We start from the raw sequence: 20,864 nt of genomic DNA, 5'->3' as shown, positions 1-20,864 counted from the left end.
CGGCAGAGCTAGGTGTCCCCAGCCTTTCTGAGCATTGTTTCACGTGAACAACAGCCTGGTCAGGCGTGTCACATCACAGGAGCATGGGCGCTCCTGCCCCTGAGCGTTGCCACCTGCTGCTGTTTCTGTGGCATCAGCACTGATGTGCAACTGAAATTCAAAGTTCAGGAGAGCAAAGCTTTCTGGACCTGACAGAAACAGCGACTGCTGACCACCACAGGCTGCTCACAGGGGTTTTGTTCTTTTTTTATTATTACTAGAAGTCTATTTCAGTATAATTTTCAAAACTGAAATATTATGATATGTGCAAACAGCATGGGACTTGGGAGGCTGGGGAACACTGGGGAATCCCCCATTCTCTTTGGTCCACAGTTTCCCCATCTGTGAAATGGACTAGTGATGCCTCTATCCAAAATTGATTATGAAACTTGAATGAAATAATACATGACTTGGGGACTAGCACAGGGCAGGTTTTCACTCAGTAGCTAGAGCTGACTGTACAATTTTGATTTAGAGCCCTCTGACTACAGACTCTTTTAACAGGCAATATGATGATACCTTTCATGATCATTACTGTCAATATTTCCAACAACTGCTTTGCTCCACTCTGTACCTTATTTTAGACATTTCTGGTTCCAATGTGATTATCTACACATATCAGTTGCACACTTATAAGTTAAATGTATCAATGCATAGCACGAGGTTTGAGCCCACCAGCAAAGTTGTACATGCAAGTAAATCTCGCATATTATGGAGTTAGACTTACTGTAGAATTAGTCACATCATAGAGAAAGAACTTTTATAAAAATAGGCCACATTTACACAATGCAGCTGGAAGAATCATGGTTGACATTTTAAAATATCTTTTCCAAACTCTGGTACAAATATTTCTCTACTGAATTGCAATCTGCTGTGGTCATTGGGGTGATTTCAGGATCTTGAAGTTAACAGTCATTATTCCAGTCTAGGGATAGAGCTATGTTATCTCTGCATAGTCCATAACATTTTTTTTAAAGCTGAAGTGTGTGAGGGATTTTGTTAGCTATGTGGAGTTTTTGTAGAGGAAACTTTTTGTAGAGGATACAAGATGCGTAAGACTGGTCTATTTCTAAGAAACTTACCATCTGAGAGATAAGAGGAGAGGGCTGAGGTCAGGAATCCAATCCAATCCAATCCAATGCAATCCAATCCAATCAAAGAGAATGTATATAAAAGCGCCAAGAGATTGTTGTGGTTGTTGTTATTGCAGTGTTCATGGAATACTCTATGAAGTAAAATGAAAGCAAAGTCCTAAGAAAAGTCTAAATATTCCTGATTTTTACATGGCCACATCATGCTTCAATAGTAATTGATTCAGTCCATGGTACTGTGAGACCTATGAGAGAACACAGTGACGTCCCACCACCATCACCCCAGCGTCCAGCACCATGCCTCGCACATCACTTTTGTTGAATAAATGAATCAATTAATATACGAGTATCAATATGAGGGAATATTAGTATCAACCTCAGAAAACTCCAGAGTAAATGGCTTATACTTGTCATCCTTGAGAACTTTGAAATAATTAACAAGAATATGGACATTACTCTCTTCTAAAGCTATAGTAGGTTCTGAAAGCTCTTCTATCGTTGTTTTTTTGGAATTTCACAAGAATCTGGGCTGCAGTCCCTCACAATTGTGCAGAAGAACCACAGTTTCCCTCACTTTAAAAAAAACTGTGGTAAAAGACACACAATGTACAATTTACCATCTTAATCATTTTTAAGTGTTCAATTTAGTAGCATTAAGTATATTCGCTTTGTTGTGCAACCAATCTCTTGAACTCTTTCCATCTTGCAAAATTGAAACTCTATGTGCATTAAATAACAACTCCCTATTCTCCCCTCCCCTCCACTCTCTGGCAATCACTTTTCTACTTTCTAGCTCTATGTGTTCGAGTTATGTAAGTGGAATCGTACATCGTTGTCTTTTTTGACTGACTTAACTTCACTTAGCACAATGTCCTCAAAGTTCATCTATGTTGTAGATGTATTGGAATTTCCTACCTTTTCAAGGCTGAATAATATTCCATTGCATGAAAATGCCACATTTTGTGCACCCATTCTATTGATGGTTGGTTTCTCCCACCTTTTGGCTATTGTAAACAGTTCTGCCATGAAAGTGGGGGCATACATATTTTTAAGACCCTGCTTTCAGCTCTTTTATTACTTTATTGAGATAGAAATTGTAAACTACAATACAATTTGTCGATTTAAAGTGTTCAATCTAATGGTTTTAGTATGTTCACAGAGTTAGGGCAGTAAATGTCAGTTTGCGAGAGAGAGGCGGCAGATTTTAAGAAGCTCAGAATCTGGGGATGTACGTGTATGTACTTTTAAAGCCCCAGAATGAAGCCCCAGGGCTACTGCCATTTGTGCTCAGAACATGTGAGAAGAGTTGGAGATTCCCTTCCACTTCTTCATGGTAATTTTTTAGACACTCTTCATGGATAAGAAATATGAATCTGTAGATTCTAGGAAGACTAGAGTACCTGTGTGTATTCAAGTATCTAGGGCAAGTAATTTACAAGTATCCAAAATCTGGGGCTTAGAAATAACACTCCTCTGAGTCTACAAAGTAAAATTGAAGCTTGAAATGTGATGAAGACTTTGAGGCTCTCCTTGTCTGGGGAAATGTATACGTGTAGTCAGAGTGCTGCAGGGCAGAGTCAATAAAGAAGAATTTCACAATTACTGAGTGACCAGTATTTGTCTGGTAGGAAAGAGTTACGCTGCAGCCTGAGTGGGCACCAACCCCTCGTTTCCCTCACCCTGTGTTGTTTACAGCATTGTCTGTGCTTTCTCTTTGCCTTTTGCTCAATCATCTCAAAGTCCAACTTTTCCCTCACTATCTAATCAGGTTTTTGGTTACTTATGTCGTTTATGACCCCAGCATGATAATTCTTTCACTGTTCCTTATCTCTTTGGCAAAGCTCTCTGGCTCTTAGGTGAGAAGGACTTGTCTGGGGTGCAAGTGGGACAAGTCCTGGATGAGGAGCACGCGGTGCCTGGGTGGTGGGTCCAGTTCTACTCTACACTAGCCCTGAGATGGGATGAAGCCACCTTCTCCCAGCCTCCCTCCCTTATGGTAAAGTGAGCCCAGTAATAAGACTCCTGCCTAACTTTACCACGTTGTTGCACTGCTCAAACGATATGATCTAAGCAGGTGCTTTGAAAACTTTTTATAAAGCCCTAGTAATTGTAAAGAGTTACCAACCATGTTCCTTCACAGGGGTAGACATTAACACTGCTTTGGTGGCACACACTCACACATACGCATGTCTAAGATCCAGAAAGCAAGCTTCTGGCCCTGGCTCTGTCCTTAAGAGCTACAGGACATCTGTGCATTGGGGACATTACCATTTGGGGGGCACCTATTTCTTTCTGGGACTTTTCTCGGCACTTCACATACCATATGTCATTTAATCCCCGCTACATCAGAGGGGTAGGTGTTACTTTGGAGAGGAGGGAGATGATCTGCTGTCTTGCTCCGGGTCCCATCATTAGTAAGCAGCAGACCAGAGACTAAAAAACAAGTCTGTGACACTAAGGCCACCTGGGGCCTTGAACTCCTCATCTATACTTGAAATAAGGTTAAATTTGGTCATGATATTCTGTAGTTTTTTCCCCTCCAAATGGCATATTTTTGAAATACATGGTTGTCCTAGAAAAAAAGGAAATGATTTTTTTTGTAAAGTATTATCATATTAAAGTTATATACAGTTTGAACACAGGGCAAGATCATAATACATGTACATTCACACTGTGGAGCACAATTACTTCATCAAAAGGCATGAAATGGTGGGCCGCACCTGTGGCTCAAAGGAATAGGGCACCAGCCCCATATACAGAGGTGGTGGGTCCAAACCCCGCCCTGGCCAAAAAAAACTGCAAAAAAAAACAAAAGCAAGAAATGGAAATATAATTTGTCAATAGAAGAGGACTGTTAATAGATAAGAATTTTTCATTTGACATAAAGGTATGTATGACACCATCCTCCTCTCATTTTGTTTCTGTATTATCTTACTTTTCAATAACATTAAAAACATAAGCTTTCATCAGAAATTCCTATTAACACACAAGTAATCTCCTATTGCTACAGGTAATATTTTACCATCACAGTTCATAAGCTCAGACTGTCTTAAATTTCACATTCAACAGTCGATGAGATCTGTTCCCATCTTCACTCTCCATTTGTTATCTGTTTAACTATACCTGCAATCTTCATGGCCACAGGATCCTCTGAAACCGGAACAAGCCCTTCTTTAACTTCAACCTGCTTTTCAGAGACCAGGAGCCATGTGCTTGGTTTCCACATAAGCCACAAGCAAAGAGGAAGAAGACTTAGAATCATGAAAGAGACTGGCCCAGGATTTGGGCTGGCCGACAGGAAGGGCACCTAACACGGAGACTGCGCGGTCAGCAGGAGGTGAAGCACACTCAGGTTTAGTTGGGTCCAAATCTACGCTCTCCATAGTGTGCAGCTTCACCCCATTGGCAGCTGTGCCCTCACCCGAGGATTCAGGTATTTGTCCATTAGCAACTCCAAAGTTTTCAGTAGTATTGGTACCAACATAGGGCTGAGCCCCAGCTGTCCTTAACAGGTTGTCTCTGCCAGTCTCTCCAGGGAAGCAGGACTGATCAAAATCAGTCCCATGGACCCCCTCAGGCTGCTCTGCAGTCCTGGTGTCACCACTGAGTGCTCTGGGAAAGGGCTATCAGGCCCACTGTCACTGACAGAGTCCGTGGAGTTCTGGGGGCTGTCACAAATCCTGGGTGTAACCAGTGGAGGCACGTCACCCATAAACTCTGCATCCTCTATGCTGATGCTGTTTGCAACTGCTGAATTAGCATGGCTATTGACCAGGGCCTGTGTGGAAAAACTATCTTCACCACCATCTTTCAAGTAACTATAATATCCAGGTGGCCATTTCTTCTTCTTTTTACTCTCCCTTTGTCCAAGACCACCTGAGATACTATCGTTTTCTACAACTACCTCTACACTGCAACTGCTATCCTCAGGAAGGGCAGAGCCTGGGTACTGGCAGTCAATGGAACTGTAGCTTGCTTCCTTATCTATGCCATCAGGGCTCGGTTTTGAAGTTGTACAACCAGGAATAAATTCAAGTTCAATGTGCTTGAAATACTGTAGCTGGGGCTTCTCGGCAAAGTGTCTTTGGGTTCAATTACTTCATTAACACCAAATTCAATTCTCGGATAGTCTTGTCCGTCGGGTAGTGTCTCCGCAGCCAGCGTGCCACCCAGAACTGTTCCACTGTACGGAGGAAGCTCAATTGAAGAGCGAGGAGTCACAAAGAACTGATTAAATTCATCAGGGCTAAAATCTCCAAAAACATACTTTCTGCTGACTCATGTCACGACCTCCATTTCATTTTTCTCTGCCAAACATACTGCAAGTTGTGGAGGGCCATCGTGGCCCGTTTCAATGAGACTCGGGGCTCCCGGCTCCTCACCAAGCTTCCACCGCCGCCGCCAGCTTCTCGCACGCATGCGTGCATCCGCCGCCGCGCCTGCGCACTGGCCACGTGCCGCGGGGCGCCAAGGAAATGATTTTTAAGCAGTAATATAATAAAGTCAGATTAGAACATTATATATATGTGTGTATATATATATATATAGAGAGAGAGAGAGAGAGAGATTCTCTTGCCTCAGCCTCCCAAATAGCTGGGACTACAGGTGCCCAGCCCGACACCCGGCTGCTTTTTTGTTGTGGTTGTCAATAGTGTTTGGCAGGCCCGGGCTGGCTTTGAACACGCTAGCCTTGGTGTACGTGGCCAGCGCCGTAACCTCTGAGCTACAGGCGCCAAGCCAAAAATGTTTTCTTTTAGGAAGAACTGTCAGTGTGGACTCTTTATTGACTCTTACCCAGAGAGCTCCACAATGCTGGGATGTGCAAAAGAAACAGGTGGTTCTACTCTCGTCCTCCTGCCCTTTGGATTTGCTTCATCCCACTTCAGTGCCCAGTAGCAATGAAGGATTCCAGGATGACCAGATCCAGAACAACTTCCCTGGAAAGATGGATAAAAGGCCCAACTGGGGAGAGAAAGCACGTGCAGGGTGCAGGCCGGTCCACCGCCCACTGGCCACCTCAGTACCACTTCTCTCCTACAAAATGAAGAGCAGGGCCACTAAGCCTACAGCAGTTAGTCCAGTTACTGGCAAAGTCAAGTCTCTGCCTTTCTCAAGGCCCAGCTATAAATTTTGTTGTGAGTCAATATAATTTAGTCATTAAGATTTTGGACTTTGAAGTCAGATAGAACTTGTTTCAAAGTTCAGCTCAGAGCTTTCTGGTTGGGTTACTTTGGGCTAATTCTCCAAACTTTGAGCCTCAGTTTCCTCTGTGGTAAAAGGATAATAATAAAACTTACCTGACAATATTGTTGGAGGATTGGGTTGGATAATGAATTAAGCATAATGTCTGGGAAAGGGTAAGTAGTGATTAAATAACAGGTCATGTTGTTACCACTGTCATGAGTCTTCTCTCCTCTCTACATTCTCAAAATTCCCCACTCCCTTTCTATCACCAAAGAGAAGTCATTCCACAATTTTCGTTCCAACCTCATTATCTCCTGTGTCCATCTGGAATCCTCCCTTGCCACTCCCACCAAAAGATTTATCTATTAATTATGCAGAATATTGAGCTGGACCCTGAGTCCGTCTCAAAAGTTGCATATACACACCCAAGAAGAGTCACTCCCCCCCCTTAAAGATTAATGGGGAGCTGTAAATAAGAAAATACTTTACTTTCCCCCTTTTTACATAAATGAAAGGAGAGTATAACTTACTCAGAGAAAGAGATGGAGGGAGAGAGAGCAGGTTGGAGGAAAATGGAGAAAATGGCAGTATTATCCGTGGAAAGTAGAAAGGCGAATGAAGGGGGAGAGGTGAACAAAGAGTTGAGGCCTTGCACCCACTCTTCCAGAGTCAGAAACAGACTGAGCGACAGAAAGGCCCACCCTGCCAGGCAAGCAGACAAGCTGACCTCATTAGCACCCCCTCCACACATCACTCAAGGTGGAGCCAGCCTGTCTTTGTGGCACAGCTGACTCCTAGGCATGCTAGGGCTACCATTGCATCGTGAGATGGAGGTGTAAATAAGAGGCCGTAACAAGTTATCCTTGTGGCAGGGAGCCTGGAGAGGTTTGCTTCCAATCACTGGCATCTCTCAGCAGGAGGCTGCATGCATGACACTCATGACCAGACTGCAGGCGCTCCGGCTGCCCTGAAATGACAATGAAGGACTTATTCTCTTTTAATCTGTTTCCTACCCCATCCCCAGGGCAGGCCTACCCTCTTCTACCAGTCCCTTTGGTGGCTTTTCTTTGGGCCATTTGCCCAAAGGATCTCTGAATCCAGGGAGGAATGTAAAAGCAATTATTTTAAAAAGTGGGAAGAATAAAAAGATAGTCATTTATTAAAAAATAATTATATTTTATACCTAATGACCCAGTAATTCTGATACCGGAATTTCAGGTTCTTGGTCTCAGTGATTTGAAGAATAAATCCGCAGACCACAGATTGGTGGTAAGATAGAATTTATTTACAGAAAAGAGTATGAAAACACTAAAGCTCCCAGAGAGAAAACTCAAGTCGGGGAGAAAAACTCTGTCTCTAGTCTCTCTATCTAGCGGTATATATAGGTGCATGGGTTCTTTGGCCAGGAAATGAATGGACACAGTCTTCCGCTGGGGCACGTGAATGTATGAATGAATGGACACAGTCTTGCTGAGGCTGGGTGAAGGAATGTATTAATGAATGGACACAGTCCATTCACGGAATCGAGGCCTAGGAAACTTACATGAAATTGACCTAGGCATAAGAAATAGGGGTTCTATTTTCAGTCATAAGTGTAAAGGGAAGGAGATACCAAGGCACCAGTGTCTCCCCACCAGTCGTTCGGTCCCTTTGGCTATTGGAGCCTCCAGTGGGGGTGGGAGTGGGAGCCCTCTCCCGCTTGCCTACCCTCCAGCCCGCTGGTTCCTCTGCCATCTGCAGCGGCACCAAAACAGCCAAGGCGGAGGCGGCAGGTCCTCCAGCTCGGCTAGGCTGAGCTAGCTGGGGCGCCATCTGTCCTATATCAATTCTACTCCTAGGTATCTACCCAAAAGAAACGGACAAATACATCCACACCAAAATCCAGCAGCATGATTCATAATAGCGTTATTCATAAGGTGGAAACAAACTAAACGTCTGTCAAGGGACAGGTGGGTAAATAAAGTGAAGTATCCATACACAATGGAACATTATGTGACCATGAAAGAAATAGAATTACTGGCTTAGCACGCGTACCACAGTGGTTATAGCGCCAGCCACACACACCGAAGTTGGTGGATTTGAAGCCAGCCTGGGCCAGCTAACCAACAACAACGATTGCAAAAAAAATAGCCAGGCACTGTGGTGGGTGTCTGTAGTCCGAGCTACTTGGGAGGCAAGAGAATCTCTTAAGCCCAAGAGTTTGAGGTTGCTGTGAGCTGTGACACTGTGGCACTCTTCTGAGGGTGACATAGTGAGACTCTGTCTCAAAAAAAAAAAAAAAAGAACGAATTACTGATCTGTGCTACAACATGGAAGAACCTTGAAAACATTGACCTAATTTAAAAAGGCAGACATAAAACCTCACATATTGTATGATTACCTTTTTATGAAATATCCAAAATAAACTCGTAGACACAGAAAGTATTCTAGTGGTTGTCTGGGTCAGTTGTGGGAGAGGGAATGGGGAGCGGCTGCTAATGCACATGGGGTTTCTTTTTCGGGTGACAAAATGTTTGGAAATTAGACCATAGAGATGTTTGCTCAACTTTGAAAACCTACTGAACACCATCGGCTTGCACTTTAAATGTGTAAATTTTATTGTATGGAAATACATCTCATAAAGCTGTTAAATAAATGAATCACATAATAGACGATTTTAAATTGTACACGAACTTTATGGACACCCTGTGTATGTATATATACACATTCTAGAATGTCATAGTCAGAGAAAATGTGGGCAGATGAATTTGCCCGTCCAGTCCTTTTTCTAGTGCCCTCTTTCCTCTTCCAACCCCCAACAGCGAGGGCTCTGAGATCCTCGAGATGTGTACTTTCTCTTAAGCATCTTGAACTATGACGGAAGCTGCCTAGTGGGGTTCTGCCAAAATGGAAATCCCTTCCCACTTAGGCCTAGCAGGGAAGAGAGGGCAAGACCTCACATGGGAATAGATAGCTCAGATCTCAGTTTGGCTCTTCTTGCCTTTTTAGACCCAAACAAGAATGACTAAATCTTCCATTCTACAGCCTCCACAAAGCCCAATGCCTTCCCCCAATGTAGGAGAAATCCCAAGGGAAGTTGTGTTATTAAGGTGACTTTGGCTTAGAGCTTCTCATTTCAATCAGTCGGGTGAAGAACCTGGCTCATCACTGCAGCCCCAGAACATTAGGCCTGTTCAAACCCCAATAGGAAACCTGACTCCTTTATTTGACCTCCATAAAAAGCAAAAACAAACCAAACATTTCATTTGAGAAAAGCCTTTGTGTAAGAGAGAGGGGCATTCTTTGTTGGCAACAGAATGATTTAAAATTGAGCATTAATCATCCCTATTTCTAAAAGTCTTTGAAACACCCCACCATGGGTGGGACCCTGTGAACGGGGTGTTTCATACACTGCTGCAAATTCCACTTCTCTTCCTTCACCTCTCATCTCTCCTTCTTACCCTTTTCCTCCCAAATTTCACTTCAGAGCTGAGCTGCTTTTTCTCTACAAGGTGATATTCCCCAACTCACTTCTAAACTTTGTATCTCCAAACAAATCAACTTACTGGACTACAGACAAAGCCATGTACAAGCCAGTCGCAGAGACCTTCAGCCTTCCTGAAGCACGTCCCACCTTCCTGAAAAGGAACTTTTGGTATTACATCACAATTTTGGTTTATCTTTTAAGTATATCCCAAGGTTGTGTGATGAGGGACACAAGAGAGGTGAGGGGGAGTGCTCTAAGTGAATTCAGGGGGCAAGGTAGTCTATTTCTCTCCAAGACTGAAGGAAGAATCAAAATGAAGCAGCTACAAGCAGAGTTGGGAGTGTGCACAGTGCTGTAAGACTTGCAGCTGCCTGTGTTCCTGCCGGAAAATGGAGGATGGAGGTGGATGCCAAGCTGTGATCAAGAGTATACCTTCTGTGCCTCTGATTCTCCCCTTCCCCTTTGTTCTGTGACTGCGGGGGAGCAACAGAACTGAAAACACAAGAGAAGAACTAACAAAGGACAAGCGTACCCCAATGATGTAATTTCATTTTCTTTTTTTTTTAAGGAAAATTAGATAAAATATTTATTTTTTTAAACTTTATTCAAATTAATTTCAGGGTACAATATTTAGGTAACATTGTTCTCACTCCCAGGGTATAGTTCCATTTGAGAAGAACCCCTCACCCAAGGGGCATGTTATATACCCTAATTTCATTTTCTTGAGTTAGATATGACAGGTAGAGACACTGGGCCTGTCAGCTAATCATTGCCAGGATGAAAGGCAAAGGTGGATGCAGACGATTCTGAACCGTAAGTTATTTTTTATAGACAGCTGCCTCCCTTAAACCGGGTTGTAAAAGTCAAAGTCCACAGAAGAAGTGATCTTCTTACACAGTTGCTTGCTAAAACTAGGACTAGAATTGTTTAAAATCAGGCATATATCAATATTTTTATCTTGGCCAAGTAGAAAGTCTCGTCAAAGCTTGGTTATTAACATACAGACTGTAAGTGTCCGATGTTTTAGGTACTCATCGAAAGTGAAGTAAAAAAACTTTTGAAATAGAGTGAAGCAATGTCTGTATTGGCTTCCACACATGGTTGTCTGCTTAATGGTCTGGTTGCTTAACTTGCATCAGACCAGGGCCAGAGGGCCAGGAGCGTCTGAGCTTCACGTTAGGAAAGGCTTGAAATCCAGTTTAGATGTTACCACCAAGCAAGTTTTACACACAGTTATTGTGTCATGTGTCGATTCATGGCATTACTTTCCTAAACGTATGCATTCAAATTATGCCACAGTTTTAATAACTCTGGTTTTGCTGTTTTCTTCATTTTTTATACATTTATAGGAAATTTAAAATTATGGCAATCCTGGGTGTCCCTGGGCTTCTGGGAAGAAATGTCTCACACCTGATTTAGATGTATACTTTTATATATAATGTATATGTACGTGTACACACACTTATGTATCTTTATTCCACAGCAAAGTATTATAAAGTTGAGCTCAAGAACTCTAATTATGTATCAAAAGATCACCTGAAAGAAATATGAGGGGGAGATTACTTGAAGAATACAAAGCTCATCTAATTTGGGTAATCTCAGAGGTATAGAAAATGGGAGATTCTATACACCTGCATCGATATCTTTCCCGCTGGAATCATTTTGGGTGGACAGCACTTGTGTGCTTTTGGTGTGATGGCATCTGATTTAGCTAAAGGTCGTCATCAGAAACAGGTCTCTGCCACTTCTCCTGGGCCCATTGTGCAATATTCTCCTTGCAGCCTGTGCTGATTATGAAGTGCTCACCAAGAAATCTCTGTCTGATTGGACAGCTAAGAAGAGCTGAATTTCATCTAAGCAACCAGTTTAATTTTATCTCACGATGTTGTGAAATTGCTTCACTGGATTTTCATTTCTCGTTGATTGCTAGTTTATTCAGAAACACATTTTTGATCTACCCATAGCAAGTGGTGAGCCATAGTAGTTAGTTAATTTGTTAGTAGTTAGTTTGGCTACTTGTTTTAAGGCTTGGGGATTTTTGTTCTTGGTGTTTCAGGGTATGTATGTTTATATTTTAATTTTTAACATTTTACTCACTAATCCAGATGTATTTTAACTCTGTGAATGTTTTCTGAGGCAGACATTTAAGTGTGTTTCCCCCCAAATAGTAAATTGTGAGAGCCATGTATGTTCTTAAACACATTTTGTTCTTATAAACACTCTTCTTGCATGTTCTTAACTGCAAATAACAGTCTCTAGTCTAACTAGCTTAAGTAGAAAGAGATTTATTAAATATTAAAGGAGATTTAGTAATGCACAGACCTCTGGGAGGGCCAGAGAAACCAGCTTGTACATTACCCAACCAGGAGCAGGGCATTCAGAAAAAACACCCAACCACATCGTAGAATGATTCTAGCAAAAAAGACATAATAATGATAATAAATATTTCTTAAAACTGAGTCAGTGGGATGCCTGAACTCTTGCTGGCTACTTCTAAGGTGCAAAAGCTTTTGATACTACACTTGCCACAAGATCAGTCTCCCTGAATATGTCCCCTCATGTGGTTCCCTTTACCATCAAATGTCATCAATGGGTGGAGGGAAGAGGGAATTATGGAATCTAAATGATATGGATTTATGGAGTCCCTTGAAAAGGCAGGACTTAAAATGTGGGAAACTATCAAACTGTTAAGAGGATGTTTGAAAGATATTGGATACCCATAATGACAGCATTCTGCTACGTTAATCAGTCATCTCAATACTGTTTCTGGAACTACTCAACATTCTTTCAAAATGCCACCCATAATATACTTGACTAATACATAAATGTATATGCATTTACAGTACACACAGATACATACACATCTTATGCTTTCTGTTAATATTTTTCCATCCATGCATTTTTGTTTATCCCTGTACTACTCTCAAAATTGTTTTGTTAAAATTATCTGTAGCCTCATAATGCATTAGACATTTGAAAGAATGTATCCCGTGCAAATCTTCTTCAAAGATTTCTTCGCTTTTCTTACCTTTTAATTTTCCAAACCAACTTGAGAATGGTTTCCTGAAGTTCCTAATTTGGAGTTTCAATTAAAATTATACTCAACTTATTTTTTTTTTTTTTGAGACAGAGTCTCACTTTTTTTTTTTTTTCTTTTTTGTAGGGACAGAGTCTCACTGTACAGCCCTCGGGTAGAGTGCCGTGGCGTCACACAGCTCACAGCAACCTCTAACTCTTGGGCTTACGCGATTCTCTTGCCTCAGCCTTCCAAGCAGCTGGGACTATAGGCACCCGCCACAATGCCTGGCTATTTTTTTGTTGCAGTTTGGCCAGGGCTGGGTTTGAACCCGCCACCCTCGGCATATGGGACCGGCGCCCTACTTACTGAGCCACAGGCGCCGCCCTACTCAACTTATTTTTAAAATTAGGAAATAATTGATGTATTAGTGAAATCTGCCATCAGGAAAAATAATACACTCCTCTATTCACATGTTAATTTTTGTATTTCCTCAAATTTTTGTATCTCTTTTGACAATTGGTCCTGTGAATTTCTTAAGTTTATTCTAGAAACATTTGTTGTTGCTGTTGTTTTTAAGCTACGTTGGACTTCTCCCCATCATATTGTAACTTGTTAATGTTGTTAGAAAGTCCATTTATTTTGTTTTAGAAAAGCTCTGTTAACAATTCACTACCTTAGTGAAATTCATAACTAGTTATAATTTTTTCCAGTTGACTTTCTTCCATTTTAAAAATGATAATCTAAGGGAAAATATCGCATATTATAAAATAAAAAAATTATAGTCCCTTTCAATAGGCTCTTATACATTAGTTAGAACTCACAGAAAATGACTAACATTTTGTGAGAGTGAGCCTCCTTGTTTATTTCTAATCTATTATTCTTCATGGCATTGCTGGTCATGTTTTATTGTTAAGTACAGTACATTGCTTTTTTGTTAGGGATATCTTTCTGATAGACAATTATCTATCTTTAAGGACAAGAAGCAGCAGACGGCGAGAGCAGCAGCGCCTGCCGCCTGCAGGAGGCGCTGGCGGGACCTGTTTGAGGTGGGGACACTGAGAGCCGGGTGGAATGTGCGGGCTGAGGCGGGGTGTCTGTTCAGGTCGGGCGCTGGGTGCAGACATGGCAGGGGGGACCCGGTCTTGACCAGTCGTGGTCTTGTGGAGGAACAGCAGTCCGTCCAGGCAGAGTCAGGGAAACGCGGGGCGAAGGAATAACAAAGCACGCGGCGCCGACATAGGGAGCAGGCTGACCCTTGGAGACCTGGTGGCCATTGCCGCAATAGCGTCCAAGGGAACCCACCCTTACTCTCCTCAGTGAGCAGAGCTGCAGTCAAACCAGTGTGACCTTCCAAGACCAAGCACTACTTTCCTGTGCAAATCTCAGACGGATATTCCAGAAGCAAAAATGAGTAATACATAAACCATGTCTCCAGGCAACTTGCCTACAAAGTACAGTTTATGATTCTACATGATAGCACAGTCTTCCAAGCACAATAAAATGTGTAACCTTAGCAGCAATATACAGTATTACAAGCAAAGAACAAGGGTTTATGTGTGTAAATACCTCCAACAACAAAGAAAAAAGTCATCTTCATAAAAATAATTTTCAATAGCTTTACACAACGTAAAACACTTAGAAATAAATAGCAAATAGGTAAGATCTGGATGGAGAAAATTTAAAAATCATTTATATTTAAATTAAAAAATTTAAGTATAATTAAAAGTTTAGTTCCTTAGTTACTCTTCTCTCATTTCAAGTGCTGAATACCCAGTGAGGCTAGTGGTGACAGCATTGGGCAGTGCAGCCTTAGAGTCTTGTAGGTACGGGAAACTAAGAAGTTTTTTTAGTTTGTTGTTTGTAAGTGTGATATAGTAATCAATATTTTTCACCTTCAAGCTGAAAAATAGAGTTCTGTGAAGAAGTGGAAGGGAATAATATAAATGTTCCAGACTTTTATGTGTATTTTCCTTTAATAGATGATAGTAGATATTTAATCATTGTCATATTTAAGATTCCATTTTATGTAATAAAAAGGATGACCAACATTGAATGTCAAAGTATACTGGATCATCTGAAATTATTTACAAAATGATGTAACATTATAGACGTTAATGTAAACAGCAAAAGTGTACATAATTTCTCAAAATTATTTTTGGAGACACACTGGCACAGTTTAAGGACTGATTTCTCTCTCTCTCTTTCTTTTTGGAGATGAGGTCCCTCTACATTGCTCAGGCTGGGCTGGAATGTACTGGCAAGTAATAGGCTGGATTTTTGTGCCAGATCTTTGGATGCACAGCTTCCAGGACCTGAACTCAACTGATCCTTCTGCCTCAGCCTCAACTGTGTCAGGTATGAAGGCTGCTATCTGAAGGGTGCTTAATAATTTTTCCTTTGTGTATATAGCATGTATATCAAATTTTTTCAACTTTAATAAAATGGACTTTGAGTATTGTCAAAATCTTTTTGGCCACTTAAAAAAAATGATCTCTTTCTGTTCTGTTGATATTAAGATTTAGTTTTCGTTGTTGTTGTTTTGTGGGGTTTTTTTCTTTGTTTGTTTGCTTTCTTTTGTTTTTTTGAGACTGGGTCTCACTCTGCCACCCACATTAGAATGCAGTGGCTGGGTTATAGCTCACTATAACCTCCAACTCCTGAGCTCAAGCAATCCTCTTAGCTCAGCCTCTTGATTAGCTAGGACTACAAGCATATGCCACCAGGCCAGCTAAATTTTTTTTTTTAAAGAGACAGAATCTTGCTAAGTTGCCTAGCTGGTCTTGAACTACTGCCTCAAACTGCCTTCGCTTCCCAAAGTGCTGGGATTACAGGAAAGAACCCCCATGCTTGGCAATATGAAGATTTTTATATCATTAATTACTTTTGTATCTTTTGTATCTCTGGAATTTTACTTGATAATAAACCAAGGTCCCATGGAATTCAGTCCTGCCATGAACACATTCAAGGTCACAAAACTGAAAGTAATTAAAAAATAATTTAAAAATCTCGTCATGTTTCTCAAAGGACATTAACAAAGTTCAGACTCATAATTATAACAACACTTCAATCCTCTTCTGGTTTTCTCTTTATTCCATAAAGAACTCCAGAGTATTTATATCTCACACCCTTCCTTTCTACTCTCCTCCAAATTTCTCCCAGACAACTCTTTAGAACAGACGCTTATCACTTCTCAGCCTTTTGGCTAAGATCAAGTGTAGAACAGACTCTTTTCAGTCCTTTTTCCCTTGTGCTGTACCATGTCTTTTCTCCACAGAAAACTAAAGTCAAAACTTCTATTCCTGCTCACCTGCCGTATCAGGATTCTTGAAAATGGCTGGAGGACATGGAGGCTCTATGCCCCTTATCTGTAATTCTCTGCAGAGAGAAGTTCAGAGTCTCTAAGAAGTGTAGTTGTTTTCTCACATTGGCTGCTTTTCTCAAAAAATCATTAAGGATAATTCCTTAAGCATAAATCCCTCTATCTTATTGTTGGACTGAAATTTCCTTGGCTATGCTATATTATCATCTATCTGCAATGTATATTAGATGATAAACATATTAAGTAATATTTAACTGTGTATATGTATACATATACATGTGTCGTGTGAGAGGGAGCTGCACCACCATAGACTGAGAATTCCCTATGTGGGGGCTTTCCCAACTGCCAGAGGTCTGGGAGGAGCTGAGAGAGGAATAATGTGAGAATTTCACATGCAGAATTTTCAATGAAATAATCTGCTGAGGCCAGAGAGAGAAACACCATATCAACCTGTAGTGAGGCAGATAGGTACCACCTGGAACCAAAATCTCAGGAGGCTTTTATTAGTATTTTGGGGTACTTATAATAGTCTCATGCCTCAATCATGCGGGTAGTCTTTTAATTATGAAAAAGATCATTGGAGGAAGAGCAATAAGGCACAAAATCATAGAATGATTCTTAAGGGCAGAACTAAATAAGTAATAAGCAAAATTACCTTAGGAGATGAGAAAGAAAAAGTTATGGTTATAGCCTTTGGGCTAGATTATCTTAGCTTGAGGATAATTTTTAATTTCCTTCTAACCCTGCTGATATCCTGTCTCTGGTAAGCTGCTAATTTCTACCCAGATGTTCCCAAACCAGTTTCCTGTCTATTCTGGCAAATATTCCAACCCCCTCCTTGCCACCTTAGGGATGCTGAGAAGCTGGGGGTGGGAGGGTAGAGGGGATGGGGGGATGAGGCCCAGGCCATTCCTGAATGAATCCTCTGGAATTATATTTCTGTCCACATATATGCGTACACACATATACATACACAGTTCATGTCTCTGTTATAGCTCATTATAAATGAATAAACTTGTCTTCCAGATGCATGTTTTAATCTTATGATCCTGGTTAAGATGCCTAACTCAGAGATGTTACCTGTTCTGAGTCTATAAACAAAATACAGTTTAGGATGCTGCAGGCTTATAGTCCAAACGATTTTCCCAGGGGAAATTTTACCTTGTGAGGGCTATTATCTTGTTCCTTTGATCCCTGGATAAACCCACACATCACCCATGTAGTTGAAAAAGTACATCTAAAGCGTATTATATGTAGAACTGTGCATTCTGCTTTTCTCATGTTCTGTTACATCTGAGCATTTTACTATAACTGTGTCTTTGAAAACATAATTTTAATGGATCTATACAATTTCAGAATATAGATGTGCCTTTATTTAATCAACTTTTCTTAGTGGAAATCTGGTTTTTTCTTTTGTGCTGTAATTATGAACAAAGATGCAGTGAATAACCCTACACTTAAAACTTTTTATACATTTCAACTTATTTCATTAAGATAAATTCCTAGGACTAGAAATACTAGGTCAAATTGAATGAATGTTGTGGCCAGCTGAAAATTTTTCCCCAATATCCACTTTCCTTCTTTTCCTAAAGTAATAGGTTTCTGAGAGCTGGATACATGTCTGCTTAGTTAATGATATTTTGCAGCCAGCCTTGAAGCTTGATGTGGCTCTTGGCTAGTGGGATGTGACTGTAGTGCTGCGGACCCATATAAGAATTATTTCTGGTTTTATTTATTTATTTTTTCAGCTCTTTGCTGGCAGATGATAGCAAAAGCTGAAGCAGATACATTGAATGCACAAGTGGAAACCACATGCTGAAGATAGTAGCAAAGGCCAGCTACAAAATTTGTGGGGCCCAGTGTGAAATAGAACTATGGAGCTGTTTGTTCAAAGAGGAGGGAAAGGTACCATTAAAGGTAATTAAATGTTAAATTTCTCTTTCCTCTATGCTCTTTTGATTTCTCATAGTACTTTTTATTACTATTTAATGTTGTTCTAAGTCAAGAAAACTTAAAATTTGAATCACTAGTGTGAATTTTCATATTTATACAGTGTCATGCCAGTTTTAAATGCAAATAGAAGAGCATTTAACTCATGCATTTAACTACACAATTTGTATTTTGTAGTTCATACATCAACACATACTTCATTCTTACCAGAAGAGTAAAACTACTTCACAAAACAAAATCAATGTTCTGTTTTACTCTTTGATACACATAAATTCTATCAACTCTCTTTACCTTCCACCTACTTACCGGTAAGAAAGGATTAAGAGGAGAAGAAACTATAGGTTGCCTATCTTTCCTTTTTATTTTTTTTCCTATGTCATCATTTTCAAGGTAAGTGACTGATGCAGGGAAGTAACACAACCAAGAAAGGATATGATGGGGTTCCTTGGGTGTTCATGTTTCTTGCGATGCCATTGCTTTCTTTCTGGAATATATTCAAGTTCTTGTTTGAGTGGAAAGCTTGGCCTTTCAGTGTTAGTGCTTTCCCCCAGCCCCTTACTTAGACATAACACACTTATAGTCACTTTGATTCTCCCTCAGCTCCCATGGATTGTGAGTCCACTGGAATTCTGTGCTCATAGAGTGTTGCCATCACTATATTCACACATAGTGCCAAGGAATGAAAAATACACATACTGTGTATTCCTCAGGCTTATGTGCATATTTCATTGTCCAATTGGATTTTACTTTACTTACGAAACACAAATTCAAAGATCAAATTATTAAGAATTTCAAGATGGTAACAGCAGGGCACTAAACCAAGCATAATCAGAAGAGTATGTTTGCATGTCTGTATAACACCCCATCCTCTGTGTATGAGTGTGTGATGGCACATTCTTCCCCCTGCTCTTGCTTTTGTTTCCATTTTCATGTTTTATCAACACCTCTAATTTAAAATGCCCCAAAGGCCAGGCATGGTGGCTCACACTTGTAATCCTAGCACTCTGAAAGGCCAACGTGGGTGGATTTCTTGAACTCAGGAATTCAAGACCAGCCTCAGTAAGAGCAAGACCCCCTTCTCTACTAAACTTAGAAAACAACTAGCCAGGTGTATGGCAGGTGCCGGTAGTCCCAGATACTTGGGAGGCTAAGACAGGAGGACCTCTTGAGCCCAAGAATTTGAGGTTACTGTGAGCTATCATGATGCTACAGCACTCTACCCAGGGCAACAGAATACAATAAATAAATAAATGAAATGCCCCAACTGAACTCATCTTCTTTCCAGCATCAACCAGAGACACATATTTAATTAATATTTGTTTAGCTTTTAACATGTACCAAGCATTTTTAAGGTATCATTTATTAGGTATCATCATCATTATCACCATCAGGCCATTTAGTAGGTGAGGAAATGGAAGCTTAAAGGCTTATTGAACTTGTTCAAGGTGGTACTGACCCAAGATATAATCCCAGTATTTGTGGCTCCAAAGCCTTTGTTCTTGACCACTTCTATCACCTCTACCTTTCTGCGATGTAAAGATAATTCCTAAAACAATGGTTGGTAGTATGACTGGAGAAAAAAAATGTTTTCCTGTATCTTACAATAAATCCAGAACTCTGGTGTTCTATCAGATCACTCTTTCACCATCATTCCTGCCATTCCCAATACATACTCTCTGAAAATGAGCGTGTTTACCCAGAAGAGTTTGCTGAGGAAAGTGGTTGTTTTATTCTCTAGTGACCTCTTGTGGCTGATAGACTCCCTGCTGGGACCCTACTTGGGGAATACCCTGGGCTTGTTCCTTCTTGGATGAAGCTGTGGACTATAGAAAAACAAACCTGCAGGGAAATCAGGGTTAGGAAATGGGATGTTAGCTGGTCTCACACAGACAAGTTCAGAAGTCAGCATAAAAAAGTCATTCCAATATGTGTTCAAAATAAGCCAAGAAAATGTGTCAGAGGGCTGAGTTTTCTGTTGCCTGGAATAACCCTTCACATCTTCATTTTTCTTCCTTCCTCTCTCCTTTTTCTAATATAGGTGAGGAGAGAATATTGTAGGCATGTGTAATTCAGAAATAAATAATGATGATATAATAAGCTTGGAGGCATAATAGTGAGTGTTTACGGAATAATTGATTTTAACAGAAAAGTTTAAATATACATCTATATAAAGATCCATCAGTAGGAGATTTTAAGAGATTGCGTTACATTCATACAATGGAATATTATAAAGGCGTTAAAATGTATATATGTGTATATTCACCTCACATACCTGAGGAAAGGGGTGCAGGTAAACAAACCAACTAACACAACAACTTGTGTGGTATCCTGTTTGGGGAACAGATGTTTTCATGCAAATAGAGAATAAATTTACCAAAATGTTAACAGTGGTGATTATCTCTGAGTGGTGATATTGCAGATGTTTAAAAATTCTTTACATTTTTCTGTATTGCAGTGGTTTTCAATTTAGGCAGCACAATAAAAATCTTTTAAAAATCTGAATGCTCAGCCCACCCTAGACAAATTAAATCAGAACGGCTGAGGATGAGGCCTAGGTTCCTGTAATTTAAAAAATCTCCCAGATAATTCCAATGCACAATCAAATTTGAGAACTAGTGTTATATTTGGATTTTTTTTTTTACAATCAGAGAGCATTTTTTAAAGCAGGAAGAGTGAGAACCAGAAAAATTCATCTTCATTTTGCCAGTTTAGGTGTGATGTGCATGTGTTATATATTAATATATTGGCGATTACAGACAGACTCAGGCTAAAGCTGGCAAAAAATAAAAGAACAAA

General features: G+C 40.5%; 1 pseudogene; it reads right to left on the bottom strand.

Annotated features, from left to right (window-relative positions):
* Nucleotides 1–4,221: 4,221 nt before the first annotated feature.
* On the bottom strand, nt 4,222–14,073 carry LOC128596300 (ubiquitin carboxyl-terminal hydrolase 10-like; annotated as a pseudogene).
* Nucleotides 14,074–20,864: the final 6,791 nt, after the last annotated feature.

The sequence above is a fragment of the Nycticebus coucang genome, chromosome 2 (assembly GCF_027406575.1).
Source record: "Nycticebus coucang isolate mNycCou1 chromosome 2, mNycCou1.pri, whole genome shotgun sequence".
Classification (NCBI taxonomy): Eukaryota; Metazoa; Chordata; class Mammalia; order Primates; family Lorisidae; genus Nycticebus; species Nycticebus coucang.
The sequence above is the reverse complement of the archived record's forward strand: the minus strand, read 5'-3'. Positions and strand labels throughout refer to the sequence as shown.